A 19,668-nucleotide genomic window follows, 5' to 3' on the forward strand; every position below is an offset into this window, starting at 1 on the left:
GATAAGATGCATGGAGTTATTCCAATTTTTTTGTAGCTGCTGAGGTTTGATATGTTGCCAAGTATGTGATCGATTTTTGAGAAGGTTCCATGTGGTGTTGAGAACAAGTTATGTTCTTTTTTATGTGGATAAAATGTTCTGTAGATGTCTGTTAATCCCAGTTGGGTCATTACTTCTATTAGACCCTTTGCTTCTTTGTTGAGTTTTTGTCTGGTATTCCTGTCTAGTGGTGAGTGTGTTCTATTCCTCAGTGAACTTGGTAGGAAGTCAAAATTAAAGTTTCTAATGAGACTCATTACAATTGCAAATTATCTACTCATTTTATATTTTATTGGCATTTGCATATCTAAAAACCTTCCGAAATTTACTTATAAGTGTGTTAGATATTAGACAATTTTGTTTATTGTAAATAATGTGTAATTTCTCTAGAATTTGGTACAGAGCTATTTTCAGTTCCAGTTTATTTTTCTTTCAAAAATTATGCCAACTAATATGTATTGTTCAGGGGTCCACATTATTATATTTTTTTTTCTTCTACTAAGAAGGAAAACAAATTTATGCACAAATTAATACTATCTCTTTGAACATAATTATAATTGTTTTAATCCTCAAAGTGATTATTGCTACTTACAGTTATTTTAGATTATTTTCAATATTTTATGATTTTGAACATTGATTAAGCACCAAGGTTATACAGCAATTGTTACAATATGTAAAGCATAATGATTAATATAATTTCCTGAAATTATACTTGTAATCTAAAATAAAAGAACAATGTCAGCCTATGTGAATCTATCTTTCCTTTACTTGGATTTGGTCACTTTGGCAAATAGATGAGGCAAATTGACCTATTTCAGAGTGTTAATGAGGCTTTGAACATCACATAAAATATACATATAATTTTAGATAAATCCATTTTCCTCCAACACATTAGGATACCTAAGGACAAAGGGCACTTAGAAATTTGATGAGCATTATGAATTAGGTTGGATTACCCCTAGAAACTCAAATATAGATGTTCACTGGCCACTGTCAGCAGCCAATGAAACCCAACAACAACTAGGAACTAGACCAAGTCTTTGTCTTTGTGCAACTTACACCTCTCCATCTTATTCCACACTAATGTTTCCATTGACACAACAAACACAGTATCATATAACTACCAAGTCAAACTTGTGGTACTATTAGTGTCTGAAGAGGACTGAGGAAAATGTCAGTGGAATTCTAGCAATGTGAAAACATGTAAGACTTGCAAGCAAAGGCCCAAGCCATACATCTTCAAAATTATGAGGGAAGCCTATGAATGCTTCCTTTCTTCTCCATATATCTAGTGAAGTACATAAAATCTTCTTGCTCAAATGCATGTTTTTTGCTTGCTAAATGCTTTTAAAGTATTCACTGATTGTCATTATTAGCTGAAAAAGGCACATTGAAGAAATATGGATTTTATCATCAAAGACAATTTTAAAATGCTAAACAAATATAAAGCATGTATTATGTTTAATCACATAATTTTCTAAGTTCCAAAAGATTATTGAGAAATAAAATCATTGGTTACAAGTTAGTAATCAGAAAGAAACAAGTATTCCACAATATGCACAGTGAATATTTTAGAAAATTCATTATTACAAACTTTTTAATGGCAGAATAATATCATCCTGAGATATCCTATTTTGTGTATGTATGTGAGTATATAGTTCTGAATATATATATATATATATATACATGCACATAGACAACAGATTTTATTAAATCACTATGCTCAGTTTTCTACTTTTTTGTCTTTATGAACTTCTTCCTTCACAGTTACTTTATGTAGTTGTTGTAGCTACTAGTGTATCTTTTACATTTTTGATCAAACCAAACAAATAAAAACAGAACTATGCCAGTTATCTTGAAAGTATTGGATACTTTGTGACATTGTAAAAATGAAACAATTTCAAAATATATCTAACAATTATGCTTCTATGCTGAATGTAATGTGTACAGTATTCAAATGTGAAATGAGATGAAATATTATGCAGCTTGTGGTAGCCCTTTCAAATGTGATTGTGAGTCTGGGATGGCAGCATTTGTTTTCAATTCCTGTGCTGCAGAGCAGACCAGATGGATCTCAGGGAATCCTAGGTTACCTAGGTATGCATTTTTTAACCTTGTTTCAAAGAAATTCATATTACCTGTGTGTTAATATCTATGCTTCATATATAGTCTAAAAGGCCTTTACTTAGAAAACTTCATCCTCTGATCAGGAATTCTAAATGTTTCATATAATACCAAATAAAAATTAAAAACTTTGACTAAGATTCATAAATTTGGAATCATTCACCACTAATAAAATCTTTAAAAATTCTCTTCTGAGGAAGTCAGTGTAAATTAGATTTTGTCCTCTTATTAGAATGATGCAGATATTATTTTTAAGTTTTTTTATTTCAAATGCCATAAATAGGTTTTATTTACCATAAGGTAGCAGAAATATATAAATTTTATTCTTATATTGAAAGAGGGTAATAAGAATATTAACTGTTTTGAAATTCAGTGAATTATATTTTATAAACAATTTATACTCAAATGTATGGACTATTCTGTTTGGATAAACTTGATATGCAAAAGTATGAAAATTTCAAAAATGATTCTGTTGGATTGGGGGAGGGAGGGGAAGAGGGATATGGGAGAAAGAGAGGAGGAAAAGAGGATGGGAGAGGAGGACATGTGTGAGCAGGAAGTTTGAGTCAGGGTAAGAACAGAGGAGAGAATGATGAGAGATACCATAACAGAGGGAGCCATTATAGGTTGGAAGTGTGATCTGGCACTGGTGAGATTTTCAGAGATCTACAAGAATGACAACAACTGGCATTAAGGCTACCATAAATGCCATCCCCTGATAATGAGATTGATGACTACTTTATATGACATCCTGGAAACCTCATCCACTGGCTGACAGAAGCAGAAGCAGACATCCACAGCTAAAAACCAAACTGAACTCCTAGAACCAAGTTGCAAAGAGGACTAACGAGAAATGGAATCAAGAGCCAGCTGGAAAAACCCACAGATGCAGCTGACCCAACCAAGGGGGAATGCATGGACCCCAGACTGATGATTGAGAGGCCAGGATGGGACTAATCCAGACACCTGCCCCCCACAACCTGGAAGTCAGAGAGGAGGCCTTGGCAATCTATGAGACCTTGGAGAGTAGATTCGTAATTATTCCTGGCATACAAATAGACTTTGGGAGCCCATTTCACATGGAGGAATCCATGGGAGGACCAAGGCCCTGCCCTCAATAATATGCCATACTCTGAAAATCCCTTATGGAATGCCTTACCCTCCCTGGGGAGGTGAGGAGGTATAGAGTGGGTGACTGAGGGAATGGGGGAGGGGTACTTGGGAAGGAGTACAGGGAGATGGAACTGGGAGTAACATCTAAAAAGTTAAATAAAAAATATTATAAAAAACGACTGTAGTGAAACACAGCTGATGTTGTCCATCTCTTACCATAGCAGCCATAATGTGATTCTGTCTAAATTTTTCTGGCTATATTGAACATAGTCAACAAATTTTCATCAAGGAAAAAAGAGAGAGAGAAAGAAGGAGGGGAAGGATTAGAGGAAGAGAAGCAGAAGAAGGGAAATAAGAGAAGAGAGAGGAAAATCCTGGTGACCAATACTTAGCTGACTTCAATGTACAAGATAAAAGACTCAAAATTTATCTACATAGCATGATCCACATCTACAAATTAGTCCCAAAAATTAATACGAAGAATCCCAGTTTCAGTAGAGCTCAAGAAACAGTTTTCAGTTATTTGTGTAACAACAACACAATCACGTTTTCTGAACTACATGTTAATCCATGTAATCTAGTTAATGAGACTATAATTGTATTCCTAAAAATACTAAAGTAGCAAGATTTCCATTTTTACTATGTTGCTACTACCTATTCACAAGCATGGGAGATCTTCTCATTTTCTGTTATCATCTTTAGTCTCTTACTATAAGACTCAAAGTTCTTGTTACACATGTCTTTCACCTGCTTGGTTAGCATTATGTCAAGATATATTTTTTTGACTATTGTAAAGGATGATGTTTCTCTGATTTCTTTCCCAGCCCATCTATTGCTTGTATATAATAGAGCTACTGATTTTTTGAGTAAATCATGTATCCTGCCACTTTGCTGAAGGTGTTTATCAGCTGTAGGAGTTCTCTGGTAGAGTTTCTTGGGTCACTTATGTAAACTATCTTTTAATCTGCAAATAGTCAAAGTCTGACTCCTTCCTTTTCAATTTGTATCCCCTTGATCTCCTTTTTTGTCCTATTGCTCTAGCTAGAATTTCTAGTACCATATTGACGAAATTTGGAGAGAGTGGTCAGCCATTTCTTGTTCCTGATTTTAGAGGAACTGGGTTGAGTTTCTCTCCATTTAGCTTGATGCTGGCTGTTGGTTTGCTGTGTATAATTTTTTTATTATGTTTAGGTATGTACCTTTTATCCATGATCTCTCCAAGACCTGTATAATGAAGGGGTGTTGGGTTTTGTCAAAGACTTTTTCAGCATCTACTGAGATGACCATGTGTGTTTTCTTTCTCAGGTTGTTTATATGGTAGATAACATCAATAGATTTTCATATGTTGAAACATTACTGCATGGTTGAGATGAAGCCTACTTGATCATGGTGGGTGATTTTTCTGATGTGTTCTTGGATTCGATTTGCTGGTTATTTTTTTGAGTGCTTTTGCACCAATGTTCATGAGGCATATTGGTCTGAAGTTCTCTTTCTAAATTGTGTCTTTGCATGATTTTGACACTAGGGTTATTATAGCCTCCTAAGAGGAGCTTATTTGTTAAGTTTCTGAGTGGTGTTCTTGTCTAGTGGTTAGAGTGGGGTGCTATATTCTCCCACTATAAGTGCATGAGGTTTAATCTGTGATTTGAGTTTTGGTAATATTTCATTTATGAAGGTGAATGCCTTTTTATTTGGAGTATAGATGTTCTGAATTGAGAATTTATCCTGAAGGATTTTTCCTGTGATAAATAAGACATGATCTTCTTCATCTATTTTGATTGGTTTTAGTTTGAAATCTAAATTGTTAGATATTAAGATTGCTACACAAGCTTGCTTCTTGGGTTCACTTGACTGGAAAATCTTTTCCCAACCCTTGACTCTGAGGTAAACTCTGAAGTTGAGGTGTGTTTCTTGTATACAGAAGAAGAATGGATTCTATCTTCATATCCATTCTGTTAACCTGTATCTTTTTATAAGCAAGTTAAGACCATTGACATTGAGGGATATTAATGACCATTGATTGTTGATTCTTGTTTGTTTTGAATTTGTGTGTGGATTCCACCCCTCCCCCTTTTTCTTTTCATATTTGGTAAAGTGAGATTACCTAATGCCTATATTTTTATTAGTATCATCATTCTCAATGGGTTGGGTTTTCCTTCCAATATTTTCTTTAGGACTTGATTTGTGAATATATATTATTTAAACCTGGTTTTGTCATGGAATATCTTGTTTTCTACATTTGTAGTGATTGAAAGCTTTCCTGGGTATAGTAGTCTGGGCTGGCATTCAGGGTCACTTAGTGTTTGTACAACATCTACCCAGGACATTCCGGCTTTCAGAGTTTCCACTGAGAAGTTGGGTATAATTCTGATAGGTTTGCCTTTATATGTTACTAGGCCTTGTACCTTTGCGGGTCTTAATTCAATGCAATCCCCATCAAAATATGGGCATAATTCTTCGCAAATCTTGAAAGAATATTGCTCGCCGGGCGGTGGTGGTGCATGCCTTTAATCCCAGCACTCGGGAGGCAGAGGCAGGCAGATCTCTGTGAGTTCGAGGCCAAGCTGGACCGACAGCCTCCAAAACAATACAGAGAAACCCTGTCTCATAAAACAAAAAAAGAAAGAATATTGCTCAAAGTTTTATGCCAAAACAAAAGACCTAGGAAAGCCAAAGCATCCCTGTACAATTAAGTACCTTCTGGAGGCATCACCACCCCTGACTTCAAGCTCTATTCTTTAGCTATAGTCCTGAAAACAGCTTGGTAGTAACACAAAGACGAAGCAGTGGAATTGAATTGAAAGCCCTGATGTTAACCAACACACCTATGAGCACCTGATCTTTGACAAAGAAGCTAATCTTCTATTATAGAAAAAGAAAGTCTTCAACAAACAGTGCTGGTTTAACAGGATGTGGACATGCTGAAGATAGCAGATGGAACCATAGCTATTGTCATGCACAAAACTTAAGTCCAAATGGATCAAAAAACTCAACATAAATCCACCCACACTAAAGCTCTTAGAAGAGAAAGTGGGAGGGACCCTTGAACAAATTAGTAGAGGAAAAAGTTTCCTGAACATAACACCAGTAACACAGACACTGAGATCAACAGTTAATAAATGGAACCTCTTGAAACTGAGAAGCTTCTATAAGGCAAAGGACACAGTCAACATGAGAAAATGGCAGCCCACAGAATGGGAAAATTATTCACCAACGCCACATCTGAAGAGATGTGGAGAAAGGGGAACTCTCCTCAGTTGCTGGTTGGAGTGCAAACTTCTTCATGCACTTTGCAAATCAGTATGGAAGTTCCTCAGGAAATTGGGGATCAGTCTACTTCAAGACCCAGCAATTCTACTCTTAGGAATATACCCAAATGATACATATTCATACAGTAAGGCCATCTGTTCAACTATGTCCATAGCAGCATTATTTGTAATAGCCAGAACCTGGAAGCAACCTAGATGTCCCCCAACTGAAGAATCGACAAAGAAAATGTGGTACATTTACACAATGGATTATTACTCAGTGGATAAAAACAACGAAATCTTGAAATTCACAGGCAAATGGATGATACTAGAAGCAACAATCCTGTGGGGGCATGGGAGAATGGGAAGGAGAGGAAACTGGAATTGATACATAAAGTAGCTTTAATGAAAATTGAAAAAAATATTAAAGCAAAACAAAAAGAAAACTTTAATATTATAAAATGGATTGATATTAATTTATCCCATTTCATCTTGGGTTTTAGCTACATATCATAGAGGAGTTCAAAAGTATTGTAGAACATAGCAGTAACTATTCTCTAATATAACATAAAGATCACTGCACTCTACACAATCCATATATCATCATTTATATGTATCTATAGAATGGGTCTTATTTTAATTTCTGATTTGTCTTCAAAGCTGTGGATTATCTAATTACTTAGGTAATAAATTCTACATCTGCAACATTTATATCATCAATATTTCTTTTTGGGGGGAATTGCGATACAGGGTTTATCTGTGGCTTTGTAGGCTGTCCTTGAACTAGCCCTTTTAGGCCAGAACTCACAGAGATCTGCCTGCCTCTGCCTCCCAAGTGCTAGTATTACAAGCATGCACCACAACACCCCAGCTTATTTGCTTCTTTTTTAAAAATATCTCTTCATTTTAAATGGAAAGGTCGAATTCCCAGCATTAACTTCCCTTTGTTTAGCAAGTGCTCGTGTGCCTAGATGTGTAACACAATCGCAGAGTGCTTTCCTAGCATGCATGAATTCTTAGATTCAGTGTAAATCACATTACACATACAAAGGTAAGAAATATATGTGAATAATTATGAGAACATTACTGACAGTATTAGAGCAGGTCCAATAGTCAGAACCTGGAGATTTGATTCTTAAAGGATGATTAATCTAGGTAGAGTCATATGTCATAATAATAATAATTTACAAAGGCTCAGGTAAAAATCCTCAATTCATTTATCCTTTATCACACCTTTTTAAGGAAGCATTTCTTCAAGGAATTATAAAAGGTCTTATTCTTTGCAGCAGGTTTACTTGGTCATGTAAGTGTAGCCAACCAGGGTCTTGAACTTTAGTTTTTCCTGCTTATGCCTCTGAAAAAACCTATGATTATTGGAATACTCTACCCCTAGGTTCAAATGTTGTTATTTATAGTTTAGACCTTAAACCTTTCAGTGTCTTTAAACTTAGTAAAATTACAACTAGAATATAGTGTAATTTTATATAATAAACTTTCTCAATTTACATATTTTAAGTTTGTTTAAAATTAAGAATGGGAAATATATCTCTAGGCACTCATTATAGATTGTTATAAAACAGAAAGCTAGGCAGTTGCAATGACAAGAGTAGAAAAAGAAGGAAATTCACCAGAGTAAGCAGTGCATATAAAATTGAACAAAAACTGTATTGGGTATTGACTCTCGATGAACAAAGTTATATCTGTGCTGTTAATACAGCAATTATTCAGGTGTGGAAGTGAAGCCTGATGGTGGTTGAAACTGATATATATATACACTTTAGAGCTTCCTGGTATCCAGAGAGGATCATGAGATTCCTCAAGACTGTAGCTGAGGGAAGACATTACTGAGTAAAATGGAGCACATTTTATAGGAATTAAGTGGCATGCTATTTTAACAAATTTCTGCAAAAGAAAAATGTCTATTCTAAAGGAGCATGATATTAGAAGCATTACATAGGATATATATATGTGTGTGTGTATGTGTGTGTGTAATTAACCACTGACAATTGTTATACAGTGATGACTACAAACAGCATGGGCAGAAATATATAATGAAACATAGTAATAATGTTTGTATGTTATGTGATTTATCTTCAAGGTATTGCTCTTTGTGACTCTCCTTATTTCAAGAGACATTACCCTATTCTCTTCATAAAACAATCCCAGAAAAAATTCTTCACAATTCTTGAAAGAACAATACTCAACTTGATATGGAACATCAAAAGACCCAGGATAATTAAAACAACCATGTACAATAAAGAAACTTCAGGAGGCATCACCATGCCTGACTTCAAGCTATACAATAGAGCTATAGTGATGAAAACAGCTTGATATTGGCACAAACAAGCCTATTAGACAAATGGAATCAAATTGAAGACCCTGATATTAACCTACACACCTATGAACACCTGATCTTTGATAAAGAAGCTAAAATTATACAATGGAAAATAGAAGACATCTTCGACAAATGGTGCTGACATAACTGGGTGTGCACATGTAGAAGATTGCACATAGATCCATATCTATCACCATGTACAAAACTTAAGTCCAAATGGACCAAAGACCTCAGTATAAATCCAGCCACACTGAGGCTCTTAGAAGAGAAAGTGGGAGGGACCCTTGAAGGAATTGGCAGAGAAGACCACTTCCTGAACTTAATGCCAGTAGCACAGGCATTGAGAGTGACAGTTAATAAATGGCACCTCCTAAAACTGAGAGGCTTCTATAAGGCAAAGGACTGAGTTCACAATACAAAACAGCAGCCCACAGACTGAGAAAATATCTTCACCTTCTGTAGGGAAAAGGGGTCAGTCAAAGAAACACAGGCTGAGCAGAGCCAAAGAAACACACTTTGCCCCTGCAACCAGGACCAAAGAAATGTATCCTGATGCTGAAACCAGTGCCAAAGCAACACACTTTGTCCCTGGAATCAGAATCAGTGAAAGAAATGCACCCTGGCCCTAAAATTGGAGCCAAAATGGCTAACAAGGACCAGAGAAAGAAACATATCTTGGCTCTGAAACCAGAGCCAAATCTTACCCTAATCGTGTGCAGAAAACTAACCAATCCTGGAGCAGAGCTCTAGCCAATCTGAGCTCAGCCCTAAAATCGGACCAATCCCCACCCTGGAAGTTCTATATAAACCCCGTGTCTATTCAGCTTGTGTCTGTTCCTGCCACCAGGCTGTCCTCTGCCACTCTGGCAGAGAGCAGCCACTCTCCTGGATTCTTCCCTTTCAATAAACCCCTTCTATGAGCTTTGGGTGAAGATCTTTTGAGATGGCTACAGAGCAGAGGCGACCCTGGGCAGGGCAGAGCAGAGTGAGCAGGGCTGTAACACTTGCCCAGAAACCTTCCCTTGGCAGAGCAGAGTTGTTACACTCCACTCCCCGCTCTGTTCTCTGCTCTCCAGGAGCAGAGCTGAACTGTAGCAACTTTGCCAGAGAAACTTCCTGCCAAGCAAAACTGATACACTAGGCAAATATCCCTAGATTGAAGACCCTGTGCTGCTGGAGTGGAGCCAATACACTGGGGAAGCCTTTCCCTGAGGCTGGACTGTAAGCAGCTAAGCTTACTGCAACCTGTGGTAATCCTTGGCTCCCGACCTCCGGGATACCTTTCCATCTGAGCTGTGTAACACTCAGTATTCTGTGACTCCCGAGTGTCAGAATACCTGACCCACTCCTGTTCCATCCCAATCCAACCCAAAACGCTTACATTTGGTGCTAAAATCCACCTGAAATACCTACACCATCCCCACATCAGACAGAGGGTGATCTCCAAATTATACAAAGAACTCAAGAAGCTAGCCATCAAAACACAGAATAATCCATTAAAAAAGTAGGAAACAGAATTAAACAGAGAATTACCAATAGAGGAATCTAAAATGGCTGAAATACACTTAAGAAATTGGTCAGCATCCTTAGCTATCAGGAAATGAAAATCATAACAACACCGAGATACAATGTTACTCCCCTTAGAATGTCTAAAATCAAAAACAGTTCTTGCTAGAGAGAATGTGGAGAAAGGGGAATGCTTCTCCATCGTTTGTGGGAGTGTAAACTTGTACAACCACTTTGAAGAAAAGTATGGCAGCTTCTCTGTAAAATGGGAAATGCAAATCAAAATAACACTGTTAATATATTGTTTATGATCTAATAAAGCTTGCTTGAAGACTGGAATGCCCAGCCAGTCACTGCCATAAAAGTCAGGCAGTGGTGGTATACAATTTTAATCCCAGCAGCCAAAGAGGTGGTACTATGGTGGTATATTCATTTAATCCAAGAAATAGAGAGGTATACAACCAGGGGCTCAGGGTCTCATGCAGCATTCCGTATTCAATCTCCAGCCACACTGTGAATTCAGTCACACTGTGAATTCCTGGAGACAGAATCACCCTTGCAGTCTGACGTAGAGGTAAGAGCTAGTGGCTGGCTACTTTGCTTTTTTGATCTTCAGATTGAACCCCAGTTAAAAAAAAAGAAAACAGCTATTGTGGTTATGTTGGTAATTTCTGTTTCATTAACTTAACCCTTGATCAATTATGGTTCAAAGTTGTGAGAAGGTCACTGCAAAAATAATTTAGCTTAACATGAAACAAACTGATCAAAGTACAAAATAATTGCAACAGAAACATGGTGTCAGTAGAACAGATAAACATAAAATAAACTGGTAAATTTGAATTGTTTTCTTCAGAATATAAAGTCCAAGTTGTAGGCACAGATGACTCAGCACGCAAAAGTATTTGACCTACAAACTTAATGACTTGAGTTCAAGCTCCCAGATACTGCTATGGAAGGAAATAAACAATCCCCAAAATATATCTCTGATCTCAATATGCATACAATTTTAGGTGCCTCTATTTAAAATCATACAAACTTACACACACATAATAATAAGAAGACGAAATAGTTAGACTTAATATAAAAGCACTTATAACATCTCATTGAAAAATATAAAATATATATAGTTGTTCTAAATAAGTAAATAGTCTGCTCATCATAAAATGTAATGTTTCCAGGTATTACACCATACAGTATAAATGAATTACCACATTCATAATGGAAATCTCGTCAGTGTATCAAATGAAGCTAACAATAATTTTGAGGTTTACTGTTATTCTTTTATAGGTCAAACTTACTTGGCACAATATTGGATGCATACATTGTAAGTGTTTCGGGATGGGTCGGGACAGGATGGAACAGGAGTGCGTCAGGTATTCTGGCACTCGGGAGTCACAGAATACTCAGTGTTACACAGCTCAGGTGGAAAGGTATCCTGAAGCTCGGGAGCCAAGGACCACCACAGGTTGCAGTAAGCTTGGCAGCTTACAGCCTTGCCTTAGAGAAAGGCTTCTCCGGTGTATCAGCTCCACTCCAGCAGGACAGGGTCTGCCAGCTGGGGATGTTCGCCTAGTGTAGCAGTTTTGCTAGGCAGGAGGTTTCTCGGGCAAAGTTGCTAGAGTTCAGCTCTGCTCCTGGAGAGTGGAGAGCAGAGAGCAGAGACGGGGGTTGGGGGGGTGGGGGGACGGGGGAGCCAGGAGCAGAGTGTAACAACTCTGCTCTGCCAAGGAAAGTTTGCCGGGCAAGTGTTACAGCTCTGTTCTGCTCTGCTCTGCTCTGCTCTGCTCTGCTCTGCTCTGCTCTGCTCTGCTCTGCTCTGCTCTGCTCTGCCCAGGGTCACCTCTGCTTGCTCTGCTCTGCTCTGCCCAGTGTTGCCTCTGTTCTGTCGCCACCACAAAAGAAGATCTTCACCCGAAGCTCATCCAAAGGAGTTTATTGGAAGACAGCTGGACCAGCCAAGCTGAACATACACAGGGTTTATATAAGGATTCTTGGGGTTGGGGAAGTTTTCCAGAGTAGGGATTAGTCCGATTTCAGTGCTGAGCTCAGATTGGCTAGAGCTCTGCTCCGGGATTGGTTAGTTTTCTGCACACGATTAGGGTCAGATTTGGCTCTGGTTTCAGGGCCAAAGTGTGTTTCTTTCTCTGGTCCTTTTTAGCCTTTTGGCTCCAATTTTAGGGCCAGGGTACATTTCTTTCACTGACTCTGATTACAGGGACAAAGTGTGTTCCTTTGGCACTGGTTTTAGGGTCAGAATACATTTCTTTGGTTCTGGTTGCAGGGCCAAAGTGTGTTTCTTTGGCTCTGCTCAGGGTGTGTTTCTTTGACTGGTCCCTTTTTCCTACATACATGCAATCTAATTTTGTCAGGTTCAGAAAACTATTAGTTAAGGTTTAATGAAAGCAATACCACACACTAATTGCTATGTATGAAAGGCTTGATCCCATGATGAGTAAACCTATATTTACTCTAAAAGTTTATGGACAAACTGCTAATGCTGAGCATGGGATAAATGTGGCTTTCTTTGGCAATATTTAGTGGTTCCCAGGTCACCAAGGTGAACCTCGAACAAAGATAAATGTCTAAACTCTTGTAGGATTGAGTGAAGAGAAGGCAAACTTTATTAAGGCATTATGGTGGAATTAAAAAAACTGTTGGGAAGTGATGGAGATTCCCAGGTAAGGAAAAAGGAAAGGTTTTCTTAGGGATTTTATTTCCAGACCAAAAAAACCATTTCCCTCTGAGTATTCTGGGAGCCAGAATCACACTTTCAGTCTAAGGTGGAGGTAAAAGCTAGTAGCTGACTGCTTTGCTTTTCCAATCTTCAGCTTGAACTCCAATGTCTACTTCTTGGCTCTTACTATTCTTGTTCGGTTTGCATATATCCCATGATATTATTCAAATTAAGCTACTCAGAGGTAGCTGTGATCTTTAGGCTATGGATTATGCTCATTTTTAGTAACAGAAAAAGCTGAATGACTAATAGCAGGGCAAGAAGAGATTGGGAGAGATAGCTTGATACAGAGAAAATAATGGGAGGGCATTTTCAGGCAAGTCAGGAAGAATGTCAGCCAGCCTCTGAGAAACCAGGATATGTAAAAAATGATCCAATGTTTCAGAGTGCTTCTGTTGCAGTTTCCTTTGATTTCCGCATCCAGAATAGCTTCAAGATGGCTGGCTGAGATCTTCCAGCCTCACAGAACACTCCAGTCATGACATCATCATTATCCTGAAATTTCTCAGGGTCCCACAAAGATTACCAGTATCCCTAATCTACAGGAAGTATTCCAGAAAACAGTTTACACATTGCCAAAAATAAATTATGGATATTTGTCACTGTTTAGGTAATGCTCAGGAAAAAGGGAGGTTAGATTCAGAGATCTAATTCTAAAAATAAAAAGAGGTTAATAGAAATTATAGGATAAAAAGGTAGATTATTGAATATACTTTTAAACTAAAAAAGCAACTGGTACTTTTAAATATTTTACATTGGTATGATTGGATGATAGTAGGGCAAAAACAGTTTGGGCAAGAGAGCCTGAGAATAATGGGAGTAGGAAGAGCATAGTAAGAGTAGTTGTGAGAGAGACCAGTCAGGATATGAGCAAGAAATACATGTAGAAAATGAATAACAAGCCAGGAGCCATGTGGCAAAGTATAAATAGAAATAGAAACTGGGTTAATTTAGCTGTAATTGTTAGCTAGGAACAAATCTGAGCTATTGACTGAGCATTTTTTAACTCTTATTGGGCCTCTGAGTTCATTATTTGGGACCAGGCAATTAGGATAGGAAGTATTTGTTTACAAGTTTATCTATGGAATGATCTGAGGTCTCCTTCCTGATATGAGAGCAGGTTTCTAAGAGATGATACTTATTTGAAAGTTTGTTTAGTAAAGTGCACTAGAAACAGTTTCTTAAAAGCCATAATAAAATAAATTATAGTGCTAAGCATAATTTACCCAAAGGACAAACAGTCTGTGGAAGCTTCCCCAGCAATCACTGGCCTGGGTTTGGAGAGCTTGCATAGTAATACATTAGTATACATTACACAGCATATATTCAGTTAATGACCATGCTATTTTATGCTTATTTGCATGTTCATCAATTCATTATCTATAACAGTAGTATTGATATTTGGTTATTTCCATGGATCAGTCTATATGTTAATATTGTTTAATTATGTAAAAAAATTATAGAGAAACCTGACATATTTCACATTTGTGGCTTCTGTTTCCATATGCTAGTTGAAATATACTTTGAAAGCTAAAGAAAAGATATGCTGGCAGACACTGGCTAAGACAGTAAGGAAACTTTAATTCAAAGTAATTGCCATGTGGATATTGTTATGAGGAAGAAAACAAGACTCAGCAGAGAAAATGCCAAACATACTCAAAGGGAAAAGAAGTCACTGAATACACCCTAGTGAGGGAAGACATAAAGGCTAACAGAGATCTTCTAAAAGCTGATAACAGCTCTTGCTGAAAGGGGGTGAAAATAGCTATGAAAGTTACCATATTCTCTCCCAAATAACTAAGCATCCTTGCTAAGAACTGGCAAATACAAAGACTGCATTTTCAAAATACAGTAATACATTACAATATTTAATTTAACATTGTGCATGCTTTGTTAGGATGTAATTTCAGTGCTCTCACTTATATTAACTTTAGAATACAGTTTCTAACACCATCAAGGACAGATGAAATTAAATAGCAGTTTTATAAGAGTCTACCTGCTAGAATGTGTTTGGAAGACGTGAGTAAAACCATCATGAAGCACTCAGCAACTGTAAACTTCTCAAGAAACTAGGGATGTAATTACGTCTTAGCAAACCTCTAAGGTAATATAGAAACTGTTTAGCTTTTGTCTTTTATTTTATTTTTCTTTTTGGCTGAGTTTAGTTCAATGACTATCGTTTCATCTTGAATATAAACAAAGATGTGGGTTATTGCAACTCAATGAAAAAAATGGCAACAGGTATAGAGAAGATTCTGCTTTCCAAAGAAGTATAGGTATTCAATATCAGTTAAAGACAACTAATTCAAACCTAATTGTTGATCATTATGCAGTTGAAATTATGCAGTGTAGTTCATCTGAAAACTCTGATTTGCCAGTACTTTAGAATTATAAATATGTTACAAGAATATTTTTTGAATAATAAAAACCTAAAATACATTTGAGTTTAATAAATGTGATATTAGGGGATGTCTCCTAATAAATGAATCCAAACACAATAAAATTATATTTATTTAATTGATGGTTGTCTCTCTTTTTTGAGGTTAAAATTGAGGTACATTTCCCTTCCCTTTCTTCTTGCCAATGTCTCCCATATACCCCTCCTAACTCTTCAGTTTAATGACTTACTTTATTATTTACTTCCTGAATATATGTAAACTTTTTAAAAGATCCTCCTTTTTGACATGAATGCATAGGACATTCATGCACATGAGCTTGTATTTAGTGAACTGTGATCATTCCCCCAACTTGTAGTACTTACATTCTACAAATATAAAGATCCAGATAGACACAACATATGCAACTTCATTTTGTTGTGCATTTTCATGTTGTTGAATTGGTTAGAAATATAAGTTGTTAGTTTTATCACTTTTCCTTTTCATTCTGTTTTGATTCAGAAAACCTTTCTTAAATACATATCATGGATTTTTGAAATATGTTTGTTACTGATTTTATGCACATTTGTGTTTAATGTATGCACATATTTTATTTGTGTGGATATAAACATCTGCATATATGAGCATATATATGTGTGTGATACTATATTAAAATTCTGAAGAAGTAAAAACAACCATTATCTAGTTTGTGCATGCTTGAGTTATTAAAAATTTAAGCAGTTAACATATATCATGTAATTACATAACATGCTTCATATAAAATTAGTGACCACAATGGTTTTCCAAATTATATTTTGGTTTTACTTTTGAATTATGAGTCCATATTTTGCATATAATGTTTAATAAATCATAAACTTTCTTCATAATATTTATATAAGTACAAAACTGGGTGATTTCTGAAATTATCACAGAAATACTTTTTGTGAAAAATTAAACAGTAATTAATTTATCTTAATATTTTCAAAAGCTGTAATTTCTGGGTCATTGCTCGAATGATGGTCTGCTTTAACAGACTGAAGGTTGAAGATCTTCTTATATAAATGCAAACTAGATAAAATAGATGTGCCATTCATTGGAGAACATTGCTTCAATTTAAATCTCAAAAACCTGATATATTATTGAAAAATTCTATCAGAATGTAGCAACAACATTCAAATAAAGGGCAAGATGTATCTAAAAGAAAATTGAAAACCATGAATAATTACAGACTCAATATAAGAATTGCATTTTCTGAAATATTTCTTTACACACAGAGTTTCTTATACAGAGCATATTAAAATGTTCTATGTTTATTGTGAGCTCTATAGTTATAAAGAACAGAATAAAATGTTATTTTAGTTAATTTCTTAGTAGTTAGTTAGTTAGTTAGTTAGTTAGTTAGTTAGTTGAGACATGGACTCACTGTGGATACATCGCTGGCTTTAAACTCAATGAGATCCATTTGCTTTGGTTTGTGAAATTCTGTGCTTAAAGATATGTATTGTAATGCCCTACTTCTTAAATGGGTATTTTTACATGTGTGTATAGATAAAATAATTAAAGTCATTATTTAGCACTTTTAAATGTAATAGAAAGATTTAGTAGCATCTGTTGAAGCAGTGGACTTGCAATGATGGTTGCACCCTAGGCTTGTGACTTCAAGTGTGTGGATGTGACCCTTTATGAGTTAGAGGAGGGGCAACTCACTGCTGTGGTGGGAGATGTGTAAGGGCAGAGACTGAATCCTAAGGAACAGGAAGATCTTGGTGGTTATTTACCATAATTGTGTAAAGGCTCCCCTAATAAATATTTGTTCATCATTTGTCTGGGCCATGTGGATTCCTTTAAACTTAAGCTTCAGAATGATCTAGAAAACAAAATTACTTTTCTGTCAAGGATGTTTTCTTTTTTAAGTTACATGTATATACACATGTGTGTGTATTTGTAGGTATCTGCACATGAGTGCAAGGGTCTTCAGAGTCCACAAGAGCACTATAGATTCTCTGAGTCTGCAGTCAGTCATGGTTGTGAGCCTCCTGACATGGATGCTAGTAACTGAACTCACATGCTCTGAATGTGCACTCTTAACTAGCAAGCCATCTCAACAGCTCCAAGCATCAAATTCATAAATGGAGGCAACTTATATTTGATATTTAAGTGTTTATTTACTAGGGCATTCTACTGTCATTTGATTTGTTTAATCTCTGGAATTTATTGTTGTGGAAAATTGACCTTCAATTCTAGTGTGTTAGATGAAACTTACGTGTTTTGGAAAAGGCTGATGCTGTTTCACTTCCTTTTAAATACAAGAATAACTAAAAATTCTGAAAGATGATCCTGTAAGATGCATTTTTAGTTGATGCTTTCATGTTAAATATTTTTAAATTAAAAAACAGCATTCACTAAGGAAACAAAAAGAAAACATTATTGCTAAAGAACATGTTACACAGTGTTTTCTGATAAAAAGTCATATCGTATTACTTCATCATTCTCTAGATGAAATAAATTATTTCCTAGTGCCTAATCTACTTATGAGGTCCAGCCAATAATATTATTTAATAATTATAGAAATTATAACAGTAAAATATTTTTATCAGCAAAATCTTATGGAAACAATTATTTTATTATTTTAGACTTCCTGCAAATGTTTATGTCTAAAGCCTGAACAGACATTTTTCATATTTATTGATAACGTCTCTAGAATCAAGCATTATTAACATGATAACAAATGCACCTGTGCAGCGAAATTATCCCTTCGCAGTTCCATATTTGAATAGCCAAATACTTACTATGTTTTTTACAAAAACATATCAACTTTTAATGCTTTTTAAACAACTTTCAGTATACGTGCATTGGTGTTTGCTTGCATGGATGTCTGTTTGAGGCTACTAGGTCCCCTGACACTCACCTGACCTGAGCTGCCATTTCCTTTCTGTGAGCACAGGCCAGTGCAATTAACTGCTGACATACCTTTCTTTATTCATGTAATAGGATTCTACAAGCACATTTTGTATTCTCCAGTGCTATGTTAATGATCAAAAATCATTGCCTCGTTATTGTTTGAATGTCTTTAAGCATGAATAGAGATATTAATTCTACCACTTACAGTTGAAAACCCACTCCATCATCAAGTGCATGCATATTTTTGATTGTATGCAAATATGTGTATGTAAGCATGATGTACATATCACCCATATCAATTTTATATTTATCATCGTATGGTTGTGTTTTTAACTACATATCCACAAACTTGTATCTCCATTCAGATCTTTTACTTCCCGTGCATACATACATTGTATTTCTTCTAATGTAGATTTAATTTTTTATTTTATTAATATTGTTTTCATTTATTTTACATAATGTCCATAGTTTCCCTACAATCCTATCTTGCTGTAACCTCCCCTCTACCCCCGTCTCCATCTACTCACTAGTCTCCATTCATAAAGGGGCACACCTCCCCAGGGCTTTAACAAAGCAGGGCACACCAACTTGAAGTAGGACTGAACTCCTACTACTGTATCAAGACTAGGTGAGGTAATGTAGCATGGATCACAGGTTCCCCGAAACCAGGTTTTTGATGTTTGTCTATATGTATAATGTATGTACAACACATATGTGCATATAATAATAATAAAGAAAATAGTACATTTGTTGGAAAGTATAGGGTTATGGCAGAATTTTAAATAAGCAATGTATGGTGGAAGTAGATATTATGTAAGATGACCCTTGACAAATGTTTTCAGAAATAAACTTCTACTTCTTCTCTTTTCTATTTCCTTTTTTCTCTAAGGTAAACACCTTTAGTCTACTGACAGTCCCTGCCATGATTCTGCATTCCTACAGACACACACACACACACACACACACACACACACACACACACACACACAATGAGAATGCTAGCCATAAGCAGAAACCATGAAAAAAGCTCCTTGTTTTCAATTGCTTCTCATACATACTCACAATGACACAAATGATTTAGATCATACCTGTCAAATGTCTTCTCGGCAGAGTTACCTCCTTGCCTTCTTATTGCACATTATAAAAGACAATAGTAATGCAATGTCTGCAATAGAAATGTGAAGATTATGGGAAAAGCTATCTTTTGGAGAAATTCTGCAATGGCACTATGACTTTTCCTACATGGCATATATCCTCATACATACAGCACAGATTGATGTTCAAATTTTGTTT

The sequence above is a fragment of the Mesocricetus auratus genome, unplaced genomic scaffold (genome assembly GCF_017639785.1).
Source record: "Mesocricetus auratus isolate SY011 unplaced genomic scaffold, BCM_Maur_2.0 Super-Scaffold_100009, whole genome shotgun sequence".
In the NCBI taxonomy this organism is placed as follows: domain Eukaryota; kingdom Metazoa; phylum Chordata; class Mammalia; order Rodentia; family Cricetidae; genus Mesocricetus; species Mesocricetus auratus.